Here is a 24,581-nt window from a genome sequence, read left to right on the forward strand (position 1 = left end):
GTCTGCTCCTCCCCAGTTCATGTGCACACATACATACACACTCTCTCTCTCTCAAAAATAAATAAACATTTAAAATGAAACCTTAAAAAAAACAACTGAGTTTCCTTACAGTCTATACAGAAATTCTCAAATGCAGCTCCACTCAATAGTCACCTAGTAGGCCATTTTTTTAAAATACAGATTCCTTGGTCCCAACTCCAATGATTCTGAGATGTAGACTCAGCCCCAGAAAGTTGTACTTCTACCAAGTTCTCTAAGTAACTCAGAAGAACAGAAACTTACTCATGGGTAAATTCTGAACAATGGAACCACTGGATCAAAGAATACGTGTATATTAAATCTGAGAAGATGCTGACATTTCACCTCTAAAAAAATTGCATTAGCCATGTGGCAAGACACTGTTAGTTGCCTAATCCAATATCCCCTCTCACCATCTTCCTAATAAAACACTGTTCTTGGTCACAGTAGCAATATACCTAATCCCATATAAGGAAGGAATCATGAGACTGAAAAAGACATCTGCTACAGAGCCCTGGGAAAGATTCTGCTTTTCTGATTAAACAGAACAGTCACAAATAGTGTAGGTTCTACCAATTTCTTCTCACCTTGAACATTATATCTAAAACAACCTATGTCCGTGAAGCAGTCAATTAGGGGTTGGCCAGGAAAATTAAGAGAGCCAGCCCTGGGGCACCTGCTGGCTCAGTAGGAAGAGCGTGCAACTCTTAGTTTGAGCCCCACATTGGGTGTAGAGATTACTTAAATAAACATTTTTTTTTTTTTCAAACATGCCAAGGGCACCGGGGTGGCTCAGTCAGTTAGGTGTCCAGCTCTTGATTTTTGGCTCAGGTTATGATCTCATGGTTCAGAGTATCAAGCCCCACGTCAGGCTCTGTGCTGATAGTGTGGATTCTCTCCCTTCCTCTCTCTCTGCCCCTCCTCTGCTCTCTCTCTCTCTCTCAAAATAAAGATTTTAATTTAAAAAAAATTTCAAATGCCAGCCCTAACATCATCAAGCTACTAATAACACAATGTCAACTTCACACAGTACGAGAAACTAAGTCCCTATTAGTTTAAACTACTATCAATAGACAGGTTTTCTATTATTTGCAGACAAATGAAGTCCTAATTTCTATTACTTGCAGACAAATGAAGTCCCACTAACAATGCATTAGAATGGCCATTTCTCCATTTCCCCCTGTCAGCAGTAAGTACCATAAAACTTAATTTTTATTTATCTGACTAAAAAAAAAAGTAGTACCTCATTGTGATTTGCATTTAACTATGAAAAAGCCAAATTTCTATTTTTTTCTTTTTTTCTTAAATGCCTTTTCAGAACCTATATTCACATTTTCTACTGCATTACTAATTTTTATTCTTATTGGCTTATATAAGTTCTTTGTAAACTAAGGAAATATGATCTTCATTGTAAAACATTTTCTGTGAGTTTGCCTTCTTACTAGCTTATGTGTATAGGTCAATTGTCAAACAGATATGAAATCCAAACTTTAATACATGTTTAAAACATTATTTAAAAATACAGTATGAAGCAAATTTTTTCCCAACAAAGAAATTTAACATATTAAATCAGGAGACTTTTTGAGGCTGAATGCCACTGGAAGAATTAACTATAATCAGCTAAATCTAAGGAATGTTAAAAAAGAAGTGGGAAGGGATGGGAAGAGTAGAGAGAAGAAAAAAATAAAAAAAGATGAGGGGGGAATTCAGATGGAAACAAAAAGTTTTTAATGCCTGATGTATATCCAGTACTATATTACATTGCTGGTAGAGCATACCTAAGTATAAGATATAGTTCTTATCAATTCAGTGGGAGAGAGATCAAAAAACCAGGCAAAACAGAGAATTTCAAATGAAACAAAGTTTAGAGAAATCAACTGAAAATTACAGCCATCTAGAAGAGCCTCATGAAATACAGAATGTGATCTTAACTTTGAAAAGCTGTAAGTTTTAGAATAATAGGAAAATAATTACTCCAAAATAGAAGAAAAGTCCACTTGACTTGATAGAATAATCTTTCTTGACAGACAAACAGGTAGAAATTAGGACTGATTCAGAGACAAGAGAAACTGACCAGAATGAACAGGGTTTTATGGGGAAAGTGGAAGGTAAGCAGCAGGTAAGCAGGGTACAGCCAGAGGGATTTGAGAAGAAAAGACAGAGATGAAGTCTACAGAGGATTCTGAGAAGAAATAAAACAAGCAGCAATCTTACCAGTATATAGTATAGGAGAATTCAAAGTACAGTATTACACTACCAGAAAAAATATGTTACTGCAATGACTGATTAATGTCCTAAGCTTTTCCAGGCTTAAGCCATTTGAAAGCCTAGAAAAAGGCAAAGAAGTTCTCAATTTATTTTTTCATTTTTCCCCCCTTCTTTAAAGAAAAGACACATTTGAAGATTAATATGCAAATCAGTCACTGACTTGTGTCCTTCTATTTTAAAGCCACTCAAAAAAACAAAGAATGTTGGCTGATACATTGAGTCATTTACTACCAGCCCTACTCTAATAGCACACTTAAGTGGAACAAAATGGTTTCTTCTGGAATCAGCAAATTTACCACACCCCTGCATCTTCAGACATTATCAATTACTCCACACCCTGCAATTAAAGTGTTGTAAGAAGAATTAAGAACATCATCCTTACCCTTAGGGAGATCATTTTTTGATTACTCCAAAAATCACATAGCCAAAAGAATACACTAAAGTTATTTTTCAGTAAGTTATTCCAACACATTCTTCAAAATGTGGCAATTAACTGGTCTCACTTTATTCTTAACAACAATAACTTCCAATTAGCAAAACCGCAAAGGGGTAAAAAATAACAAAAGGAAGAAGACAACAGCATGGTTTTAGCATAAAAACAAACGCACCAATAGAACAAAGAGCCCAGAAAGAAACTTTTGCATATATAAATGATTTTCTTTTTAAGTTTTTATTTAAATTCTAGTTAGTTAACATATAGTATATTGGCTTCAAGAGAATTTAGTGATTCATCACTTACCTGTAACATCCAGCACTCATCAGCTCATCCAGCGCTTAATACCCATCACCCATTTTAGCCCATACCCCACCCACCACCCCTCCCACAACCCTGTCTTTGTTCTCTGTATTTAAGAGTCTCTTATGGTTTGCCTCCCTCTCTCCACCCTCCCCCAACTTACCCTATGTGCATCTGTTTTCTTTTCTTAAGTTCTACATATGAGTGCAGTCATATGGTATTTGTTTTTCTCTGACTTATTTTGCTTAACATAATATACTCTAGCTCCATCCATGTCGTTGCAAATGGCAAGATTTCATTATTTTTGATGGCTGAGTAATATTCCATTATACACATGTACATATGTATGTATGTTTACACACACACACACACACACACACACACACACACACACACCAACCAACTCTTTAACCATTCATCAGTCAATGGACATTTGGGCTCTTTCCATAATTTGGCTATTGTTGATAATGCTGCTAAAAACATCGGGGTTCATGTGCCCCTTCGGATCTGTATTTTTGTATCTTTTGGGTAAATACCTCATGGTGCAATTGCTGGGTCACAGGGTGGTTTTATTCAACAAGGCTACTAAGATCACTCCATGAAGAAAGGGCAGTATCTCTAACATGTGGTGCTGGGAAAACTGGATATTCACATGCAAAAGAATGGAATTGGATCATTACTTTATAACATATACAAAAATTAACTCAAAATGGATTAAAAACCTGAATGTAAAACCTAGAAATGTAAAACTTCTAAAATAAAACGTATGGGAATCTTCATTACATTGAATTTGGCAATGATTTCTTGGAAATGACACCAAAAACAAAGGGAACAAAAGTAAAAACAGACAAATAGGCTACAGCAAACTTTACAACTTTTGTGGATCAAAGAACACAATCAACAGAGTGAAATGGCAACCTACAGAAATAGGAGGAAATATTTGCAAATCTTATATCCAATTGGGGTTAATATCCAGGATATGTAAAGAACTACAACTCAGTAACAACAGCAAAAAAAAAAAATAACTTGATTTAAAAATGGGCAAAGGACAGGGCACCTGGGTGGCTCAGTCGGTTGAGCGTCTGACTACAGCTCAGGTCATGATCGCAGTTCATGAGTTCGAGCACCACATCAGGCTCTGTGCTGACAGCTTGGAGCCTGCTTCGGAGTCTGTATCTCCCTCTCTCTCTCTGCCCCTCCCCTCCTTGGTGTGTGTATGCCTGTCTGTCTGTCTCTCTCTCTCTCTCTCTCAAAAATAAACATTAAAAAATTTTTTCTAAGAAAAAAAAAGGGCAAAGGACTTCAATGGACATTTCTCCACAGATGATGTGCAAATGGCCAGGAAGCATATGAAAAGATGCTCAATATTCAAAATCATCAGAAAAATGCAAAACAAAATCACAATGAGGTATTACCTCACATCTGTTATGATAACTACTATCAAAAAAACAGAGGGGTGCCTGGGTGGCTCAGTCGGTTAGGTGTCCAACTCTTCATTTTGGCTCAGGTCATGATCTCACGGGGTGTGGGATTCTCTCTCTCTCTCCCTCTCTCTCTGCCCCTCCTGCACACTCTCACTCTCAAACTAAATACATAAACTTAAAAAAAAAAACAGAAAATAACAAGTGTTGGTAAAGATGAGGAGAAACTGGAATCCTCATAATACACTGTTAGTGGAATTGTAAAATGATGCAACTGCTATAAAAAATAGTATGGAGTTTCCTGAGAAAAGTAATAATAAAACTACTATATATGACCTAAGAATCCCACTTGGTATATATCCAACTAAAAGCAGGGACCCAAAGAGCTATATACACATCCATGTTCATTAGCAGCACTATATGCAACAGCCAAAAGAAGGAAGCAAACCAAATGTCCATTGACAAATAATATGTGGTATATACAATGAAATATTATTCAGCCTTTAAAATGGAGGAAATCCTGTCATATTCTATATGGATGAACCTTGAGGACATTATGCTAAGTGAAGTAAGCCAGTCACAAACCAAATTCATAGAAACAGAAAGTAGAATGCAGTTACCAGGGAATGGAGTGAGGGAGAAAAGGGGAGTTGTTTAATGAGTGTAGTTTCAGATTAAGATGAAAAGTTCTAGTAATCTGTTTATAACCACGTGAATATATTTAACACTACTGAACTATACACTTAAGAATAGTTAAGGTAAATTTTATGTTATGTGGTTTTTATTACAATTTTAAATAAAAGGTAAGACAACAGTTTAATTATAACTAAATTAGGAAATACAAAGTACAAAAGACTAGTAGGAATTAGAATTTCCAGATCTTTCTTTCATCATAAGAAGATATAAAATGGTAAATATCAGAATAAACAGAGTAGGGGGAGTAAGTCCTACTTCTCTCCCTTAATATAAGCATGTGATCCTAGGTCACTCTTACTTTCCTCACTTCTAAAACACTTTATACTACTTGCACAGGGCTGTTAAGATCAGATGAGCTAAAAGCATGTGGAGGTCTATAAATTCACATAAATGAAAAGTATCACGGCAAACAAGTTCCTTAGAAAGTTTTATCTAAACCTAAGATGTTATACTTTAAAATAACAAAGGAGGGGCACCTGGGTGGCTCAGCTGGTTAAGCATCCTAACCTTCCATCCTAACCTCCAACTTCGGCTCAGGTCATGATCTCACTGTTTGTGAATTTCAAGCCCCGGGTTGGACTCTGTGTGCTGACAGCTCAAAGCCTGGAGCCCACTTTGGATTGTCTCCCTTTCTCTCTGCTCCTCCCCTGCTCACTCTCTGTCTGTCTCTCCTTCAAAAATAAACATTCAAAAAAATTTTCTTAAATAACAGAAAAGAAAAAAGAACTTCACAATGCACTTAAATTTTTTTGCATAAGTATTAGGAGGGAAAGAGCTGTTGACTTTGACTTCATAAAACTAGTAGTCAACACAGAGTTTATCTGGAGGTCTATCTTATTTCTTGATTTTTCAATTTTAGACATTTTTTACCATCTTACAGAAGATTAGGGTTTAACTATTGTACCAAATATACCTTCACAATTTCCCTCTCACATGCTCTAATTTCTATCAGTTTGGAGTTAAATCAACATTCAGGTTTACATTAGCATGCCTCTGTAAACATTTTTTTCAAGCTATCTTATATACTATAATTACATTTCCTTGCTTCTACCTCTTTAAATCTTTCCTTATTATTTTCAAGTTTGGCTGTCTTTGAAAAATGACTCCAAACTCCTGTAGAGGCCTTATAAAAGTCCTTCAAAAAAAAAAAAAAAAATGACATTTGGGATGCCTGGCTGGCTCTTGATCTCAGGGTCACGAGTCTGATTGAGCCCCATGTGTGGCACAGTTTACTTAAAAAACAAAACAAAACAAAACAAAAAACCTGATACTTATAGTAGTATCAAGTCCATTTTCCCTTCGGGAGACATCCTTTCCAAAACTATCTAATCTGCAGCAATCTAGACTGGCTTGTCTGGTCTAGGTTTTGTCTGTTCATTTTGATCCAAGGAATTCCTTTCACTTATTTCTCATTTATAACAGCCTTTTTCTTTCTTGACTTATTCCCTCTTTTAGAGAATTATTTCTATAACTTTCTCAAAAAGGGTATGTGGTGTAAAAAAATTAAGACTTTTCAATTCTAAAATTCTCACAATTGAATGATAGATTGTCTAAGTATAAAATTCTAGAATGAAAATAATTGTTTCTTGAAGAGTTTTGAAGGGGGGTGCTTGGCTGGCTCAGTCAGAAGAGGCAACTCTTGATGTTGGGGTGGTGAGTTTGAGCCCCATGCTGGGCATAAAGATAAGATTAGATAGATAGATAGATAGATAGATAGATAGATAGATAGATAGATAGATAGATAGATAGATAGATCTGGCCATAAAAGATAAGATTAGATAGATAGATAGATAGATAGATAGATAGATAGATAGATAGATAGATAGATAGATAAGGGGGCGCCTGTCTGGGTGGCACAGTTGGTTGAGCATCCGACTTTGGCTCAGGTCATGATCTCAGTTTGTGAGTCTGAGCCTTGCATCGGGTTCTGCTCTGACAGCTCAGAGCCTGGAACCTGCTTTGGATTCCGTGTCTCAGTCTCTCTCTGCCCCTCTCCTGATCACGTTCTCTCTCTCTCTCTCCCTCCCTCCCTCCCTCCCCCCACCTCAAAACTAAACATTAAAAAAAGGAGTTTTGAAGGAATCTTTCCATTGTTTCCTAGCATAGTGTACTCCTATTGAGAAAATTCCTCTATACAAGATCTGGTTTTTTCTCCAAGGCAGTGTTTAACATCTCTCTTCATCCCAGGTGTTCCGAAATTCCATAATGATATGTGCCTTAAGGTGATTCTTTTCTGCTTATTCTGCTGGCATTTATTTCGGAGGCCTACTTTAATCTAGATATTTACATCATTCAATTCTTATGTTCCACATGTATCATTTCAGTGATATTTTCTCCACTTGGTTTTATCTTTTATCTTTTTTTTTGAACTCACATTACTCAGGTGTTAGACCTCCTGGACTGATTCTCTACTTTTCTTACCTTTTCCTTCATTTACCTCATCCCCATCCCCATTCCCCTCAGATCACTTTTACTAGATTTTTATTTTAATTCCCTTTTTTAATTCTCTGAATAATCTATTTTGTAGTTTCCTATTCCTGTTTCACTAGTGCAGTATCTCCTGCTCGCTCTCTCTCTATAAGTCACTTTTAAATTTTCTTCTGTTCTCAGCACTATCTCTTCTGAGTGTCTTTTGAATATTTGCTTTGTTCTCCCAAGTGGAGTGGTCTTCAAACTGCTGTTGAAGAAGTGTGAGGCATCACAAAAAATCAGAAGCTAGATACAAGTTTGGAAACTGGTGAGGCTCCACACAGGATGGCATTCTATTGAGGGGGAGCTCACTAAATGTCAGTGCTTTACATCACTTCCCTTGTGTTAAGTTTTCCCAAAGAAGAATGTTTCAACTTAAAAATCTATAAAGAAGGCAACATGCATTCTGGGACCAAAGAAAATAAACAGGGCTAGTGATGTCACCATTCAGTATGTAAGCTTTCATTCATTTCCCATTTGCATCAAGACCCTTTACCCTTGCCCCACCTCCCACCACCTGTGTCAAAACTTCTCTGGTTCCACCCTCTTCAAATAATTAGCATTCAGTTTTTTGCGGTCTATACATGGAGAAGGAAAATCTATGGTCTAACCTACTCCAGACTTTCAACCAACTCTCGAATTTTTAGCTCCATTCAGCACTCTCATCTTCAGAGGCACTTGGTACCTGGAATTCCTGAGCCTCTCTGGAATTTTGTGGGAGGATCCATCTTACTTTTTTTTATTAACTTCCCTTCCTGCAAGTACAGAACTAAACGCAGAAAAATGAAAACCTAAGTTCATCAGTTAAATCCTGTCCATCTGTTTCTTCCAAGATGTTAATTCTCGTGCTGATTTGCTCTTCTGTTCTTTGTCCTTTAGGGTTTACACAATTTTATTTCTTTTTTTATGTTATTTCTTTATTTTACTGAAATTAGGTGTACAAATTATGCTGAATCCCCTCCATTTAGGGTTTTTAAAAAATATCTAACCAGTATCATTTCCCTGTATAATAATATTCATTCAATATTTAGTAAGCAACATCTGTGTGTCAGATACTACTGTTCTAGTACTGGAAATTTAACTGAACAAAACAAAGTCCTTACAAGGAGCTGACATCTTAGTTGAATAATACAGACATCTCTTTAAAAAAAAAAAAAGTAAGTTTACAGTATGTACATGGCATTAAGTACTAAGAGCAAAACAAAGGAGAAGATGAGGTAGTAGGAAAGTCAATTATACAGATATGCAAAGCAAGAAAATTCCAGGCAGCAGAAAGAGCCACGTTCTGAGACAAGTGTTTATTTAGCATGTTCAGAGAAGCCCGCTAAGCAAGGACCCTATGTCCATATTTGCTTAAATATCCCTCAATCTGGTTTGAGTCCTTCCTAATACTTACTAAGTATGTCACAGTGAATCTCACGTAAATACTTATTTTTGAAAAGCTATTTCTTTGGGATTATATTCTAAAATTTCAATATGCCAACATGTAGCATAAACCTTAAAATTAAGCATATTTTAACCTAACACTAACACTTGTAGAATTTTCTCTTAAAGAAATAATGATGAATCCTGTAAGTTTTAGACTAACAAAGTCAATAAAAGAGATACCTAAAAATAAGTGGCATTTCTATAGTTAGAAATAATTTAACCATCTGTTAGTACACTATGCAGTCCAGCCCATATCACTCCAATAAAAATACTAATTTCTCATAGTGAGCTATTTGCCACAACCAGTGGTCAGTCTTTATCCTATTACATCTCCATTAATCCTCCATTTCCTTCTTAAAATTCTTTACACCTCCAAGAAATATATTATGATACCAACCTCCCAACCCCCTCACCTCATTTATAATCTTGCCTCTTTTCCCCTCTCAAAGTATTTGTTTTATATCACTCCTATAATGGCTGAAATCCATCATTACTGGTCCTCCTCCTTGCCTTGGTCATAACTGATTAAGTATCTCTGCTCCTACCAAAGGTCATACCCTGAACAACTCATGATCTGATCATTTCTCCCACCCATCTTCTCAAGAATGTTGCTTCTTAAATTATCTTTACTCTTCATCAGTTTCTCTCAGTGTACTAAATCTATTCCACTAGCATTCAACATGTGTAAATGTTTTTCTTCTTTTATATAATAATTTATAACATATATACTACAATGTAGCTTAACTTAAAAACAAGCAAAGGGTAGGGGCACCTGGGTGTGTTTCAGTCTGTGGGACATCTGACTCTTGCTTTCAGCTTAGGTCATTATGTCATGGTTCCTGAGATCGAGCCCCATGTCAGGCTCTGTGCCTGTTTGGATATTCTCTCTCTCTCTCTCCCTCCCTCTCTCTCTGCCTCTCCTTCTCAAAATAAGTAAATAAACTTAAAAAAAAAAAAAAAGCAAAAGGTAATCAAGCATAAGCTATGTTAAAATTTGGATTTTATTCTAAGGACAAAGTCAACTAAGTTGTCTAAGCTTGTTATCTCTACTTCTGTAACCTCCATTCACTTGGTAATTTGGTTTCCTTACCACTCTGAAATTTGCCAAGGTCACAATCTTCTTGTGTATAAATCCATTTGAATGCTTCCTAATTCATCTTTCTAATCTACTCTTGTTTTTTTTTTTTTGTTTTGTTTTTCTCTGATTCACTCTTCACAGCATCCAACAGGAATGATGACTTACTACTTGAAAGGTTCTCTTTCCTTGCCTTTTCTGACATACCGCATTTACATAGCTTTCCTCCTACCTTCTTGGATTGCTCCCTTACCATTTGGAAGAAATTTTTTTCTTCTCACAGTCCTATAAGAATTGGTAGCACCCAGGGCGCCTGAGTGGCTCAGTCGGTTAAGCGTCCAACATCGGTTAAGCATCCAACATTGGCTCAGGTCATGATCTCACAGTTCGTGAGTTCAAGTCCCGCATCGGGTTCTGTGCTGACAGCTCAGAGCCTGGAGCCTGCTTCGGATTCTGTGTCTCTCTCTGTCCGCCCCTCCGCTGCTTGCACTCTGTCTCTCACATTGTCTCAAAAATAAACATTTAAAAAAATTAAAAAAAAAAAAAAGAATTGGTAGCTCCCAAGATGTTATCCTCAGCTCTTTTTCTCAACCAACACTCTCCTTGGGCTGATAATGTTCTCCCATCTGATATATTTTCTCACTTGGCTTCCAAGTCACATCATCTCTTCTTCCTACCTCACTATCACTCTTTCACCTGAGTGCCAGTCTCCTGAGGCAAATTGGGTATTCCTCTTCTATGTGATTTTTTTTTTTTTTTTTTTGAGAGAGGGACAGAGTGCAAGCAAGGGAGGGGCAGAGAGAGAGGGACAGAGTGCAAGCAAGGGAGGGGCAGAGAGAAAGGGAGACACAGAATCTGAAGCAGGCTCCAGGCTCCAAGCTGTCTGCCCACAGCTCAATGCGGGCTCACAGTCACGAAACACGAGATCATGACCTTAGCCAAAGTCGGACACTCGACCGACTGAGCCACCCAGGCACCCCTCTATGTGATCTTTTAGAGTGCCCCAGGACTCAATCCTTGGTCATCTACTCCTATCTCCATTAACTCCCCAATCTCACATGGTTTTAAATACTAATTATGTGCCAACTCCCAAATTCCCATCCAGTCATTTCAAATTATAAAATGTCCTTAAAAGAACTTCTGATCTCTCCCCCAAAACCTGCTCTATCCATTTCCTTCTCCATCTCTGACAGAAAATCCCTCCTTTCAGTTGCTCAGGCCAAAAATCTCGGGGACTCATCCTTGCTTGACTCTTCTTTCCCTCACACCCAACCAATTTTTTATGGAATCTTTTATATTCAGCATCACACTTCTTATAATTTTCATTCAAACCACTCATCTCTCATCTACAATACTATGACAGTCTTCCATAACCTTCTACAGGTCTCCCGCTTCTTCCCTTTTGCTGCATTCCACCAGCTCCCATCCCCAGTCCATTCTCAATACAGCAGATAGTATTCTTTTTAAAACATAAATAAGACCATGTCACTCCACTGCTCTCACAGAGTAAAAGTCACTGCCCTTGCAATGACTCACTGTCCTTTTGACCTCATCTTCTCCTACCCTTGGCCTCACTCAGCCCCAGTCACAATGACATCTTGTTTTCTCTGAAACAGACCACATTCTCCAGCCTTAGAACGTTTTAGGTGGCTGTTTCCTCCACCAGCATTATCTTCTCCCAGATACTCATATGGATAACTTCCTTATCTCCTCCTTTGTTGAAAGGTCACTTTCTCAATAAGACCTACCTGGACAACCCTATTTAAAACTGTAACTTGCTCCCATCCCCAGCACACGATTCCCTTTACCTTCCTCAATCTTTTTTTTTAATATTTATTTATTTTTGAGACAGTGCAAGCAGGAGGGGGGGACAGAGGATCTGAAGTAGTCTCTGCACTGACAGGCTGACAGCAGAGAGCCTGATATGGGGCTTGAACTCACAAACCACAAGATCGTGACCTGAACCTACTGAGCCGCCCAGGTGCCCCTATTTTTTTTTCTTTTATTCATAGTATTACACTATAACATGGTAAATAATTTACTTATTTGGTATACCCTAACATAAGAATTAACCATCCCCTTCTTTTTACTCACAGTAGTATTGCTATAGTTTAAGTAATCATTATCTCCCTCAATAGACCAACATTTTTCAAACTGTAGACTGCTTCAGACCAGCTTGTTCTTTTTTGCAAATGAAAAATAAAATAGAAAAAAAATTTAGGGGTGCCTGGGTGGCTCAGTTGGTTAAGCGTCTGACTTCGGCTCAGGTCATGATCTCGCAGTTTGTGAGTTTGGGCCCCACATCAGGATCTGTGCTGACAGCTCAGAGCCTGGAGCCTGCTTCGGATTCTGTGTCTCCCTCTCTCAGCAGGCTCCAGTCTCTGAGCTATCAGCACAAAGCCTGACACAGGGCTAGAACTCATGAACCAAACCGTGAGATCATGACCTGAGCTAAAGTTGGATGCTTAACCAACTGAGCCACCCAGGCACCCCCAAAGTTTGTTTATTTAAGCAATCACTACACCCAACATGGGGCTCAAACTCACAACCCGGAGATCAAGAGTTGCATGCTCTACTGACTGAGCTAGCCACGTGCTCCTATTTTATCTCCCCTCTTAAGTAATGTTTATCAAACTTTAGACGGCTTCAAATCAGCTTTTCAAATCAGCTTCTCGTTTGTTTTTTAATAGAAAATTATAGAATTGAAAACAAAGTATCAGAGTTCAGGCACATATTGAGGGCCTATTGTTGAAACACGTACAGAATGCAACTACTGTTTTTTGGGATTCACTATTACATGTACAAATTATTACAGGTCTCAGTCAAAAAGAATTGAAAAACACTGCTACACTAAGGCTATGGATAAATTAATATTACTGTAATGTTAAATTCAGCAGAACAGAGATCTTGGTTTTGTTCAGTACTGTGTTCCTAGAACCTAAAACAGTGTCTGGTATGTAACAGCACATTAAATGTCTGTTGAAAAAGTGAGTAACATAACTTTTCAAACATACGAATCCTACAGTATTCCTCCTCATTGCCATTTACAAAGCCCAATATATTTTTCATGTCTGAGCATTGGCTCACCCTGTCTTCTGAGCCTAACAAAACTTTCCTCCTTTTCTCAACTCACCAAACCAATCAATGCCTTTTTACTACATTGCACTTTCTTATAAAATCTTATTAGAGACCTAAAGTTCATAAGCACGAAAGAAAACATGATAAATTATAACTGACAGTGTAGTACATTAAATAAATACAGTTTTTTATCATACATTGAACTTTTAGTTCAGTTATAACATACATTAAACATTTCACTAACAATTCAGCATGCCATCTTAAAATTTAAAAGGTCTTTTGTTGGATCACTTAACCCATACTTAACTAGGAATGGGAAGTCTAATTTAATGTCTTCTCTTTTAACTCTATAGGCACTCAAGATCATACTGTTTATTATTCTTTTCATAAACAAAGCAACACACAAAAAAAATCTAAGGACTAAAAAGTCAGTAGTTTGCATACTGCAAATCAACTAGCTTTACAATCAGATACTCTGTTCCTCAAACACAGATAAGCCAATTTGAAAACAAATGCTGTTAAGAAAAGGGACTAACCACTGGTTTTGGCAACGACTTTCAGAGGCTAAATAGAATGTTCACAGATAGACCTTTTTTAAGTTTCCACATATTAAACACTTAGTATGTTCCAAAAACTCAACTGTATATACACATATTTACATAAATGTCTGTGTCATCTTCAGGTCTTTGAAAAAAAAATCACCATTTGACTGGAACTACTACTACTACTACTTCCTATCTCCTTTGACTATTTTTCACATACACAGAAAATCCTATGTTCTACGTGGAATTACTTACTAACATACCACAGAATGTTCTGTTCTATTTATTTAGTTTTTAAGATTCTATTTTTTTTTTTTCAACGTTTATTTATTTTTGGGACAGAGAGAGACAGAGCATGAATGGGGGAGGGGCAGAGAGAGAGGGAGACACAGAATCGGAAACAGGCTCCAGGCTCTGAGCCGTCAGCCCAGAGCCCGACGCGGGGCTCGAACTCACGGACCGCGAGATCGTGACCTGGCTGAAGTCGGACGCTCAACCGACTGCGCCACCCAGGCGCCCCTAAGATTCTATTTTTAAGTAATCTCCACACCCAACATGGAGCTCGAACTCGTAACCCTGACATCAATAGTCCCATGCTCTACTGACTGAGCCAGCCAGGTATCCCTGTTCTTTATCTTTAAAACACGGGTGTGTGCACACACACACACACACACTTTTATCATTTGATTTATAAAATTCTTTTTCTTACTCAACTATAGGTAAGCAAGTAAAAATATTACCAAATACTCTGACACTAAAAAAAAAAAAAAAAAAAAATTCTGCTTTTCAATTCTCATTTCAAATATCTCATACCACCTACTAATTAGCCATCTTTGGTCAACACCTAATTATTCCAGAGTTCAGAGTCTAAGAACTGTATTCTTTAGAACTCCTTTAGTTCACTTTATCCCTACCAGAAGCTGAACAGTGGAAAGTTCCAACTTTTGCAACTCTAGAATGAGGTTATAAATGGGAGGAAGGGGGGGGGGGGGTACCTGACAGTTGTTTGTTTTTTTTCAATCCACTTAAGCTCCCAGAGAGACAAAACACTTAAGTTCCAACACCAGCTTCATACAAAACACTTAAGTTCCAACACGAGCTTCATGCTTCCCTGTAAGCTTCAACCTTTCCAGCTGTAAAAAAGTTTACAGTATTTCTGAACAGATTGGATCAGTTGCCAAATAACATGAAGTCCTTACACAGAAGGCAACATGAACATCAAACTAAAAAATCGGCATAAAATAATATGGTATTATAATATCATCGATAAAAAGATCAGTACTACTTACTAAATTTCAAAGCGAGAAAAACACACTGTTGGTCTCTGACTACAAAAGGTAAACATTATTTTTAAATAGATTTCTTTAAGAGATCCTATTAAGATCTTCAATGGCTGCTTTTCCTGCTTTATCCTGTGCCGCCAAAACCTCTGGCCGGTATTTGAGGTGCTGTGACTCAGGGTCCTAAAAGTGTGACTAGTGTAGTCAGAACACGCAGCGCGCGCCCCTACAAGGCGCCTACAAGCTTTAATTAACAGAATTTGAAATCTCCCAATTCTCTAGCGGCTACTACTGAGTCCCTTCCATTCCCAGTTGTCCCGGCACACTGGTTTCCATCTCTTGAGGAAGCAAGGGCTTCAGACTCACCCCCAAAACGCTTCCTATATCAAGGTGGAGGCCCACATTTCCCCGCGCTCCGTAAGCACTCGTCAGAGAAGCGTTTGGTCTAACTAAGAAAAGAAACCTTGCACTGCTCCACCCAACAGGTGGGAAGGAGAAAGGAATGGACAGCTGGAAGCCGAGGCCAGGCCAAGCCTGGCCTCAAACACGGCGGGAGAGGGAGGCCGCAACCCCAGTGCGGCCTGAAACAAGGCAGGCCCCTTCCAGTCCCTCGAATCACCAACCCCACCCGCCAGGCCAATTCCAAGACGCCCGCCCCAGCTGACCTGATGACGGATGCCACTCAAGGCCATGAGCCGCAGTCTGGGCCAACCGAGCCGAGGATGGCACTTCCACCGTCTCCGTCCCACAGCCACCGCGGCAGCCGCCACCAACACCAAAGCCGCCTCGTCGAGAGCGCGGCGCGCATGCGTCGGTGTCCCAAGGGGCGAAGGAGTCACGTGGTTGTGCTGCGCGCAGGCCTCGCCCTCAGCGGGATCCTAGGGCCCCGGCCCCGCCCGGTCTCCGCCTGGTGTACGCCCCGCCGTCACCGAAGACCGGGCAGCTGCTCCTGCTGTTTTCTTCCCTCTGTGGAGACTTTCTAAGCTAGAAGACGGTGTGTAGGTCTTTTAAATTCTTGATCTTAAACACAGATACCACCCCGCCCCGCCCCACCCCGGAAAGAAAAATATTGTAGAAAAATGTTGTCTTTTGGGGCAAGTGTAAGGTTTTTCCCAACAATTTACCATTCTCCCTAGACATCAACAGAAATTCGGTCTTAAATCTCCATACTTCAGGATGATACGGATTCTGGGTCCTCTCAGGTCTCCTCACGAGGAAACAGAAAAAAAAAAAGAGGAAACTGGTGGAAACAAGTTAGGGGCTTGAGGAACTGATCATTAAAAGGATGTGTAAGATTATCTTCTGGACAAATATGAAGGCTTCTTGCCTTGACAATCTTAGCAGTCCTCTCGAATTACACTCCCATCCTCACTTTAAAAATGGGTTTTTTTTCTTCCAATCCGGCCTCTATCCTGTTTCTGTTACAAGGTTCCTGAGTTCACACACCACCTACCATGCAATCTCTTGTTCAAGGTTCAGCAGTACCATAATTGCACTGCAAGTTCCTCCTTTGGAATCTGATTCCAGAAATATTTCTTTGCAAGATGGCATTTCCTGTGCACAACCCTGTTAATCGTAAATCCCCTCGATACTAACTTTGCTTCCAAATATGAAAAGCGGGGGCACCTGGCTGTCTCAGTCAGAGGAGCATGGGACTCTGTCTCCGGGTTCTGAATTCCAGCCCCCCATTAGGGGTAGAGACTTCTTAAATACAAAAATAAACTTAAAAAAATCAGTCATCTTATGTCTACCTTTCACTTTCATCAAACTGTGTTGCCACTTTCCCTTTCCCTTTCCATTGGCACTTCTAATATTCAAGCTAACTTTTGGATTCTCAGTGCAGCTACACTTTTTACTGGTTTTAACTAGCAACTTTAGATGTTGACTATGGGAAGGAACAGTTAAGGGAATAATATATTGGAAAGACTGGCAGAATTTGCCCCAGCACTGTCATTCAGTGTTTCTGAGTGCCAAGCCGTCACTCCTTTTCTGGTTCTTCCAATCTTTCCTAAACTTATTACAAATTCTTCATCAGTAAATAAGATTAGCTCTGAGATAGCATTCCCCTCCAATAGCCATTTTGTAAAAATCTATCTACTTATTCTTTATTCACTGCAGATTCATTGTTTCTCTTTATCTAGTTTTCTACATCTTACCTTTCCAACCAGTCAGTGCTCTTGCTCTCACTCTCCTGCTTTAAAATCTCCACTGTTTTTTTTTTTTTTCCTGATAAATCTCTTGCCATTATGGCATCTGCTTTTTGGAAGACCCAGACTAACACAAAACCTCACATAAATGTGAAATTTAAATGCAATGTGTTTTCTCCTAATTGATTACATTACCTTCCATATGTCAGTGACTCATGCAGTGGACATTTTTTGTTTTAGCATACAAAACCCTCGCTCTGTTTGGGACATCACCTCTCTCTGAAGCAGAGAGCCTACATTCCACTGTAGGAGCCAAAACTACTAGACACTTACTTTCCTAGTCCCCCTACACACACGCACGCACACACGCGCGCACACACACACACACACACACACACACACACACACACACACTTAGAGATATGCACACATGACTCTTAAGGCCAGGATTCAGTGTGGGAGTGTGTGGTATCAGTGGGTGATGTGGTACCTCTCCTCTATAATACTGGCAGTAGTGTTTTCCCCAGACCAGCTCTGTGATGCAATTTGGACATTCTTACTAGCTACCTAGCCTCATAAAAAACTATAATAACAGATGCTTTTTATGAACTCTCTTCTGTTTGAATTAGGCATCTACAGGGGCTCCTGGGTGGCTCAGTTGATTAAGCATCCAACCCTTGATTTCTGTTCAGGTCGTGATCTCATGGTTTGTGAGTTCAAGCCCCACATTGGGCTCCACACTGACTTTGTGGAGCCTGCTTGGGATTCTCAATGCATACAGTACACATATGGCATAAAACTGCAGCCATCTAGAATGACGTGCCCATGGAAGGCAAAACTTTTGGCAGAAAATGAAGGGTGGGGTGGTTATTTATACTAACACTGGACAGCTTAAAGACAGTGATAAGATCAGATTTCTAAATTCTTAGCTTAAAGTAGGGACCAAAAATCAAGGACTTCCTCTGATAGTAACAAAAGAATTTATTCTTCGCAGCCATGGGCCTAAAAGAGCCAAATACACTCAAAGTCTGAGCCCACAGATTGCCAAATTACAATGTCAGTTGAATTCATAGCCTTGTCAGAACTCTTCTGTGAAGATTAAGGCATTGTTCAGGAAAGAGCAGAACCAAAGAAATGAAATGGGCACATGGTAGAATTCAAATAATTTGAAGTATCTTTAACTCATAACCTCTCAGTGTTTGAGCCTCATTCATCAAACAAAAGCAACCCCTTCTCACTGGTCTGAAGAGATCATTCCTGCCTTATTTGGAAATCTATATAGACTTCACCAAATATACATATATGCGTATATGTCAATATGTAATATTATAAGTATATATAATACATATTACATATATATAATCTCATCTAAAATTATTTTCTTCTTCGTCTAGCCCTCAATGATATTTCTCATGTATTCTCCATACTTTTGTCAAGGTAAATTTGTAAACTTTCAACTGTCTTGCTATTTAAGTCTTGCTATACAAGTTTGACATTATAACTGGCCCCCAGAATATGCTGGAATCTGATTCTAAGTTGAGGAAAAATGTAAGTATTGGGAGTAGAGAATGAGAAAAACTGGCCTCTTCATGCAAGGTTACATTTTTCCTCAACTTAGAATCAGATTCCAGCATATTCTGGGGGCCAGTTATAATGTCAAACTTGTATAGCAAGACTTAAATAGCAAGACAGTTGAAAGTTTACAAATTTACCTTGACAAAAGTATGGAGAATACATGAGAAATATCATTGAGGGCTAGACGAAGAAGAAAATAATTTTAGATGAGATTATATATATGTAATATGTATTATATATACTTATAATATTACATATTGACATATATGCATATATGTATATATAAATTCGATGGTTCTAATAGTTTGTTTTGTAAGAGTGTTGGCATGAACTATTCATCAACAAATTTCCACTTACCTGTAACCATGTATCCCTAAGAGTGCCAGGTACACTCCCTTCACCAAGATTTAAGAAATACACAGGAGAGGGGAGAGTCAGCATCTTTGAAAAGTACTGCAGTCTCCAACTTACATGATTCAAGTTAATGATTTTTCAACTTCAAGATGGTGCAAGAGTGATTAAGCACATAGTCAGCCACTCAGTCACGAGGGTAAACATACCCTTAAAACCATTAAAACACTTGGGGCACCTGGGTGGCTCAGTCGGTTAAGTGTATGACTTTGGCTCATGTCATGATCTCACAGTTCACAAGTTCAAGCGCCGCATCCAGCTCCGACAGCTCAGAGCCTAGAGCCTGTTTCAGATTCTGTCTCCCTCTCTCTCTGCCCCTAGCCTACTCATTCTCTCCCTCTCAGTCTCTCTCTCTCTCTCTCTCAAAAATAAAACATTAAAACATTTTAAAAAACATTAAAACACTTAAAACCATTCTGTACACATACAACCATTGTTATTCACTTTCAGTACAGTATTCAATAAATTACATGAGATATTCAACAGTTAATTATATTAATAGGCTTTGTGTTACATGATTTTGCCCAACTATAGGCCATTGTGTTGTCAGCACGTTTTTGTTTTAGAAAATATTTTTTTATTATTTTTTTAATATATGAAATTTATTGTCAAATTGGTTTCCATGCAACACCCAGTGCTCATCCCAAAAGATGCCCTCTTCAATGCCCATCACCCACCACTCCCTCCCTCCCATCCCCCATCAACCCTCAGTTTGCACTCAGTTTTTAAGAGTCTCTTATGCTTTGGCTCTCTCCCACTCTAACCTCTTTTTTTTTTTTTCCTTCTCCTCCCCCATGGGTTTCTGTTAAGTTTCTCAGGATCCACATAAGAGTGAAAACATATGGTATCTGTCTTTCTCTGTATGGCTTATTTCACTTAGCATCACACTCTCCAGTTCCATCCATGTTGCTACAAAGGGCCATATTTCATTCTTACTAGCCATGTAGTACTCCATTGTGTATGTAAACCACAATTTCCTTATCCATTCACCAGGTGATGGACATTTAGGCTTTTTCCACAATTTGGCTATTGTTGAGAGTGCTTGAGCACATTTTTTTTATTAAAAAAATTTTTTTCTAATGTTTATTTTATTTTTGACAGAGAGAGAGACAGAGCACAAGTGGGGGGAGGGGCAGAGAGAGAGGGAGACCCGGAATTCGAAGCAGGATCCAGGCTCTGAGCTGTCAGCACAGAGCCCGACGCAGGGCCAAATTCACGGACTGCGAGATCATGACCTGAGCTGAAGTCGGATGCTTAACCAACTGAGCTACCCAGGCACCCCAGTTCTGAGCACGTTTAAGGTAGACTATGCTAAGCTATGATGTTTGATAGGTGTGTTAGATGCATTTTCAGCTTACAACATTTTCAACTTACAATGGGTTTATTGGGACATAACCCCATTGTAAGTCAAGGAAGATTGTGTGGTAGTTTTTCTCTGTGGCTGGGGGTGCTATAGTAGGGTCTTCTGTTGATATAGGTGCAGTGGTTTCTATGGTGATACAAAGATTCCTAGATGGAGAGAACTCAATTATTAGAGGCAAAGAAGCATAATAAGGATAATAGGGAGCAGGATCTTGTGGTGATTAAATGGTCTGACCAGCAGGGATACTTAGCAATATCTTTTTTTTTTTTTTAAGTTTATTTTGAGAGAAAGCGAATGTGAGTGGGGGAGGAACAGAGAGAGAGAGAGAGAATCCCCAAGCAGGGTCCAAGCCACCAGTGCAGAGCCAGATGTGTGGCTTGAACCCACGAACCATGAGATTATGACCTGAGCTGGAGTCAGACACTTAACTAACTGAGCCACCCACTTGCCCCAAAGTTGTTGTTGTTGTTGTTTTTTAACATTTATTTATTTTTGAGAGAGTGTGCATGCGCACACGAGCGGGGAAAGGGCAGAGAGCCAGGGAGACAGAAGATACCAAGTGGGCTCTGTGCTGACAGCAGATTTGGGGCTTGAATTCATGAGCCAAACCGTTAGATCATGACCTAAGCCAAAGTCAGATGCTTAACCCACTGAGCCAGCCAGGAGCAACAATACTTAGCAATATCTAATTGATCATGGGATCGAAATAGATGAATAAAATACTAAGATCTTAGTTGTTTTGTATTTAAAAAAACAACAACTCTAAATAAGGGAATCACAATTTCTCACCTAGTTCCCATGACCACTTGAAATAAGGGAAGGAACCACTAAGGATTCTGCAATAATATCACTATGAAAATATCACTATGAAAGGGATCTCTAGCTACGTATCAAGGTAACTTCACACTGGGGGGAAAAAATATGCTTTTCAGAATTGATTGGACACTGGTTCTGAACTAATACCAGTTCCCAGGGGCATAGAATGCCTTTGTGGTTCATCAGACAGGATGGGGGCTTATAGAATATGACAGATATTATTGACTGGCTCAGTCATATCTATTCCCACTACAATCCCTATTATTTTCCTCTACTTTTGAGACGAGGAAATGAAATACTCAATTTCTCAGCTTCCCATGAATCTAAGGGTGGTCAATGAGATAGAGCTAGAAGTACATAAAAAAAGGCCTCCTTTCCTAAGTAAAAAAAGTAGAAGCTCTAGAGAAACTCACCAGTGTTACAAACTTCATTAATTTTTGACTCCTCTATCCTCCAAATCTAAGTGTGTCATCAATTCAGTCAACCGTGTTACCAATACATTTCAGATCCATTTTTTCAATTCTCACTGCTTCTACTATACTTTACTATCTAGAGTCTGACTCTGAGTCCTGGATAGATCAATACACTCCTTCCTACTGAAATTTGATTTAACTTTTTCAACACATTGCACAGGCAGATACTGTCAACTCATTAGACTGTAACATTTGATGAGATTTATTTGTCCCTTTTGGATTAGTGCTTCAAATTGACTTCCTTGCCTACACCCTTGCCTTGCTCCATCCAACTAACCCTCTGCTACTGGTTATTTTGCTTTATTTTTTAATACACCACTTCCACCCTTGAAAACATTGCTATCTGTCTCCAGAATAAATTTCAAATTTATGTAACATTCACCATCTTATTCAAATATCATTTATTTAGCATCCAGCTTAGGTACTACTCCAGGTAGAGTGGTGAAAAAAAAAAGTAATTCAGGATTGGCCAAAATTTGGTACCACCAGATCATTCTGTCTTCATTTTACATAATGCTGTCCCATATATGTATATACACACACACACATATACATATGTATATGTATATATATGTATAGTATATGTATATATATACACATACATTTATATATATTAACGACTACTTTGATAAATCTGTAAATTACTTTAAAATCTTTAAGTCTCTGCTTATCCATTGTTCTGCCCAAAGAGTTTAATTATGAATTAAGAATTTAGGTTCTCTGTTATAGTATGCTTTATGAAACCATAAATCATTAATGATAATTGAGTACTTAATTGATTTTGCCTTTGTTTGATATATTCAACCCCCCCAACTAGCAATGAAATAAGTAGGTTTAGCTTATCCTAACACTCAAGATTTCTATAGGGTTTGTGTTCATCTTTCTTCATTTGCTTCTGGCAAGAAATTATCTTTGTAGAAAATTTGAAGTTTACAAATGTTTTCTTATTCCTAATCCCATTTTAATTTTGGACCTCATGGTAGCTCAGAATATTCATAAGGTTTGGTAAGTGATAATAAAACTGGCTTCCAAATCCATGCTTTCTAAATCAAAGTCTTAAGCTCTTTACCTTCATAATATCTTGCTCCCCTTTCTCATCTCCCTTCTAGTCATTTCTACCTCTCTTGACACTGATAATTCACTGTCTCTCTCTTTTGCCTTATTTTTTCTCTTCACATTATCTTTATTTTCAGATTCTCTTCAGACTTTTACCTATTGTAACTGAAATTTTATTACGTAAGTAACACATATTGCTAATTTCTGAAAAAAATAGAAATTGCATAATACACTGAAAAAAATTAACTTCTTTACTCATAGTTTACTACAGTTTAACATGTTGCTGTATATTATTCCAATTCTATTTTCTGTATGCATATATATTTGATAGAGACACTGCATTTATTTTGTAGTCAGACTTTTTTCCTTTAACACACTATGGATATTGTCTTGTGATTAAAGTATTTAACATTTTTTGTCCTGTGATTAAAGTATTTAACATTTAAAAAAATTTTTTTTTAACGTTTATTTATTTTTGAGACAGAGAGAGACAGAGCATGAACAGGGGAGGGTCAGAGAGAGAGGGAGACACAGAATCTGAAACAGGCTCCAGGCTCTGAGCCATCAGCACAGAGCCCAACACAGGGCTTGAACTCACGGACTGTGAGATCATGACCTGAGCCGAAGTCGGACACTTAACCGACTGAGCCACCCAGGCGCCCCATCATTTTTAATGACTATATGATATGGATTCCATTAGGGAAATCTGCCATTTAAATTTTTCTCTTTATTTTTTAGTTACAGTGTGAGGATAAACTTTTATAATTATCACTACTTGTATAATTATTCCTTCATTCCAATTTATTCAGGCCTTCGGCTGCATTAGTTCTTTTAATCAGTGATCAGTCTCCAATTTTTGTTGACTTCTGGGTTGATAACAGTTCTTGATAACAGAGTGCTTGACTTCTGAGTGCTCATTATTAAGAAGTTACTAAAAGTGAGAAAATCTTTAAGGCCTGGGACTCTGTTACATGAGTATTTTATTTATAATAAAAGATAGCACTGGGGCACCTGGGTGGCTCAGTCAGTTGAGCTTCCGACTTCGGCTAAGGTCATTATCTCGCAGTCTGGTGAGCTGGAACTCCGCGTCAGGCTCTGTGCTGACAGCTCAGAGCCTGGATTTGCTTTGGATTCTGTGTCTCCCTCTCTCTCTGCCCCTCCCCCGTTCATGCTCTGTTTCTCTCTGTCTTAAAAATAAACATTAAAAAAATTTTTTATAATAAAAGACAGCACAGAGATTATGTAAAGTCCTCACATTAATAGTAGTGACTATTTACTGTACTTTTTCAGTGCAGAATTCAAACTACATCAACTCAAAAAAAAAAGAGATAATTAAGCTTATACACAAAGTAATGGTCTTTTCCCTTTGAAATTTAAAATTTACCTTCAATATATCCAACATTAATGCAAATTTAGTAGGGGCAAATTTGCAATGACACAGGGACAATGGTCAAAATTAATAAAACTTGGAATCTGTAACTATTGTTTCAATGGTGCATATCATTAAGGGTTAAAGCAAACTTTAATGACGATTTCAGATTTACAGCTAAGGTCAAAAGAGTCTAAACCAGGTGTTGACAAACTAGGCCAGAGGCCTGTTTTTGTCTGGCCTGAGCTAAGAATATTTTTTACATTTTTAAAACATTATAAAAAAAATGAAACAAAAAACAAAGAATATGCCACAATCTGTCTATAGCTTACAAAACCAAAAGTAATTACTTTTTGGTCC

General features: G+C 38.3%; 1 protein-coding gene across 1 annotated transcript in view; it reads right to left on the minus strand.

Moving 5' to 3' along the window:
* The window catches only part of PRPF39 (pre-mRNA processing factor 39), a 39,082-nt gene extending 23,252 nt beyond the window's left edge, over positions 1-15,830 (minus strand). Inside the window, exon 1 of the mRNA XM_025919079.2 lies at positions 15,677-15,830. The gene's annotated coding sequence lies outside the window, so the exon portion shown is untranslated. The remainder of the gene's footprint in view (positions 1-15,676) is intronic.
* Between the last annotated feature and the right edge of the window lie 8,751 nt (positions 15,831-24,581).

This window comes from Puma concolor, chromosome B3 (genome assembly GCF_028749965.1).
Source record: "Puma concolor isolate L17-30 chromosome B3, mPumCon1.1.hap2, whole genome shotgun sequence".
Taxonomy (NCBI): Eukaryota; Metazoa; Chordata; class Mammalia; order Carnivora; family Felidae; genus Puma; species Puma concolor.